Raw genomic sequence first — 4,189 nt, 5'->3', positions numbered from 1 at the left:
TTCTGAGGTCCCGCCAATTGCTGATTCTCTGCCATCTGTGATCTGTGGCCACCATGCACCAGCCAGGACCTCATATGTCCTTTGGGGGGTTCACTCTTCTAGGGTGAGGCCACCGCAGCTGTTGATACAAAGCAAAAACTAGCTTCCATCATGTTGGGCATATGCTGGCCAATTTCGAAGTAATATCACTGAATCAATCTTCACGACCACCTTCGGAGGTGTGAATTATGTCCCTATCACAGATCAGAAAACAAACCCAGAAAGATGCATAACTTGCCTGGGGTTAAACCACCTGTAAGTGATGGAGTCAGTCATGGAACCCGTCCTCCGTTAAATCCTGAAGCTCGTTATGCTTTCTATGATGTTAGAGCCCAGGGGCTTTCAGGGCAGGTATACTAGTAGCTCCAGAGTAGCCAGGCTCTCCTGGACTCCAATCATCCAGGCCTCCACACGATTCCCTAGGAAGAGCAGCATCTGCCGCAGACCCCATCGGAAACCTCCAAGGAGGAGACCACCGACCTCCCAGGCACTAATGTCTACCGAGCAGCCCTTCTTCCGGTCAGATCCACAATTGTCAAAATAGTGGGCTCCATAGGTGATCCCATCTCTCTTGCACCTCATTTACTAGAAGTAACTACAGCCCAGAGGGTCAATTCCATCCTGGAACGTCTAGTGCATGCCTCCTCTGTCATTGGAGTGCAGACTGGGGGACAGACCTGAGAGCAGCGGACAAAGGCGGCGGGCAGAATGGAGTGGTGGGTCAACACACATTCATGGAAGCCCGTAAGTCTAAGTCTGTCAGGAGGTGGCCTGGAAGGGGTGGCAGCTGAGTCAGAGTCCAGCAAGAAGTGGCTTTGGGCACTGATGGAAGCAGTAGCACTGAGCAGAGGAAACTGTATGTGGAGAACGTTTTAGAGACCGGCCCAAGTGAGCAGCAAGCTCACTAGTGCTCACCAGTGTCACTCCTAGTGCCAAGCTGCGGCTAAATCTCATCAAAGTCTTGTGGAGACTGGGGTTGGTGGCATTGGGAGGACATGGCTGAGGGAAGGCTTTCCAGCAAGTTGGACCCATCTTTTAAATTTGCAAAGTGTTTCTCATCCTGCAATGTCACTCCTGTGCCTTTCCCTAGCAGCTCCTGACCCAGTACCTGGCACACGGGAGGTATACAGTAGACAACCGTGAAGTGGGGCATAATTTGTGTGCGGACTCTAAATATGCTGCTAAATTTCCTCCCAACCCCAAGCCCCAGGTTTCTAAGAGGCACATCCTTAGACAACAGACTTTGCAAGTATTGAAGCCCACTGATGGCTTTTGCTGGGGCACAGATAATCTGATCCAATTTCTTTGCTCTTTCACTGCCTGTGATTAAGAAGAAATGGGCCTGTTGCCTAATGGGTGCCTGTCTGAATTGTTTTCTGTCAAACCTTCGCATGTGTGGCTGCTGGGGGAAGGAGGATGTTGGCACACACACTCCCAGCCTTTATATATTGAGCTTCCATCTTGGGCACCCAGAATCAGCAAGCGCCCTCCCCCTCCAGGTCTCAAGGCTTTGCCAGCAGAAATCTTTTATTTATTTTTTAATCCCTTTGGGCATTGGTACTTCATCACCTTGCCACTTAATCTGGACCTGGAGCAGGGCAAGGGGGCCTGGGCAACCCCTGGGAGTGAGGGCAGGGGTTGGGGGAGTAGTTAGGCCAGGGCTCTGAAGCTTTACCCTCTATTAGCTGTGACTGAGAACATCACTTAACTTTTACAAGGACCAAGGGTGTTGTGAAGATGAATCTGATTTAGGGTGTATCCAGGGAGTGTCTTGTGCTTGGCCAGAAGTGAGGCTGTTACTATTCCCAGCCAGCGGCATGAGGAGGTGGAGTTCTTTTGACTGGGGAATGCTCCTGGAGTTGAGGATTTACCAACCTTTCCCAAGGCTATCAAGAAGAGGTGACAGGGACCCACTGAGACTCCTCCCATGCGACAGCCAAAGCAGCTACACTCCCATGGGTAGTTCCAATGTGAACTTTTAGGCAGGGAGATAAGGTTTCTGTGGCTAGATGGGTTTGAAAGCAATTGAACAAGTCCAACTATTGATAAAAAGTGGACAAAGGAGCTTTGATAGAGCATCCAAGGTCCAGAAAAATCAAAGGCGTCACTAGAGGCATCCAGAAAGTATGACTTTGAACTGGAGGACCAAGGTGAGAAAGAGCTTTGCAGGTGGCTGACCCAAATGAAGGTTGGGGGGGGGGTGCTACTCACCTGACTTCTCTCACTGTCATCGGTAGGTCTTTTTCTATAGTGGCCCTTGTCCTTGACCCATCCCTTTGTCTTCGGTGACTAGCTCATGACTGACCTTTAGGTCTTTAATGAGTGTCAGATGACAATCTGCAGTAATTGTGTGTTATATGCCGATATATCCAATGTCTAAACCCAAAGTGTTCTTACTCATCATCTGTGCCTTTTAGATGTTCCCATTTATATAAGTCTGGCAGTTGCTCATTGTTGCAACAACACACAAGGGCCAGATAGTTCAATTTTGGAGATGGAGTCCCTTGTCAAACCCATAGGTGACCCCCGCCAGCCCTGGGTAATTTCTGTGCATAGTGAGCCTCTCTCTCTCTCTCTCTCTCCATATATATATATATATATATATATATATATATATATATATATATATACATATTTGCTGCGACTGCAGAAAACCCAACTTTGAAACAAAGACCTGACTGAAAAAAAAAAAAAAAGAAGGGAAGTTGGAAATAGAACTCAACATTTCCCACTGAATCCATTGATAAGCCTTTCAAGGTAGGGGGCAAGTCTTACAAATGAGTAGTGAGCCTCCAGGAGATTAAATTAATTGAAGGATGCCAGCCAGGTAGTTAATGTTGAGTCTTGTGCTTGAACCCTGGTTTTACAGTCTGTAAAGCCATGCCATGCTGCCAGAAGGAACCACTGCTGCATCTCAACACAGAGACCTAAATACTAAAACTGGAGAAGCTGAGACCGGCCCTCCCCCCATTCCGAAGCCCTGCAGAGAGTGTTTTCTGCAGCTCCCAGAGGCTCAGGACTGGAGATGAGCTGAGGGTATCATACTGAGGCTAAAGGAAGGTTTCGCCTTCCCCTGAACCGAATCACAATTCAACCGGATTTGGACAGCAGCATTTGCACACCTGAATTTCTTTCCTTCCCCAGAGAGAAGCTTCTCTTCCTCCAGACTGCTGAAGCTTTTAAAGCATGGGCATGTAGTTGTAATGAAATGACAGCAGGGTTTGAAATGAGATGGTCTTGGCTCTCATGCCCGCTTCCCGCGCCATCTGTGGCAAGTCGCCTCCATTGTTGAGTCTCGGCTGTTTCGTGTGTGAAATGGGAACAAAGCGTTATTATGAGGGTAACTAATTTCTTGTAATTTTACATGCTATGTAAACTGTAAAGTAGTCTACACGTGTTTTTACAGGGACAGATGGCCTGAGCCATGTTACATCTTTGAGGTACTAAAATTAAAATTCTAAGCCGGATGCAAGAGGGAGGGCCAAATAGGTCTCGGCCAGGTGAGGAAGCAGCTGTGGGGGACAGTCCAGGCTCCCCTTCCCAAGGTACAGAGGCCACTCCATGAGGCTGCTCCTCCAACATCCCCCGAGCTCCTCGTCTAGGAGCCCAGGCTCTGAGACTGCCACTGAGGCTGAAACATAGAGATTCAGGGAGGGCCCCCAAAGAAAGGAGCTTGGGTCATCAGGCTGAGCCTCCCCAACTATATCATTTCTGACCTTAACCTTACAGATCCTTAGCCCAGAACATGCTTAGAAGAACCTCCCAACCCTTCTTCATTTATCCCAGTTCTCAACACCTTACCTCTAAGTGGATTCTTTTTTTTTTTTTGAAATATTTTATTTATTCATAAAAGACAGAGAGAGAGAGAGAGAGAGAGGCCAGAGGCAGGGAGAAGCAGCCTCCCCTTGGAGCTGGTAGCCTGATGTGGGGCTCGATCCCAGGGCTCTGAGATCATAACTTGAGTTGAAAGCAGATGCTTAACCAACTGAGCCACCCAGGTGCCCCTCTCTACCGGGATTCTTGTTGTTGTTGTTGTTGTTGTTGTTGTTTTAGACTGTTTATTTATTTATTTATTTATTTATTCATTCATTCATTCATTCATTCATTCATTTGTTCGTTCATTCATGAGAGACACAGAGAGAGAGGCAGA

This window comes from Canis aureus, chromosome 12 (assembly GCF_053574225.1).
Source record: "Canis aureus isolate CA01 chromosome 12, VMU_Caureus_v.1.0, whole genome shotgun sequence".
Lineage (NCBI taxonomy): Eukaryota > Metazoa > Chordata > Mammalia > Carnivora > Canidae > Canis > Canis aureus.
This window is presented reverse-complemented; position numbering follows the sequence as displayed.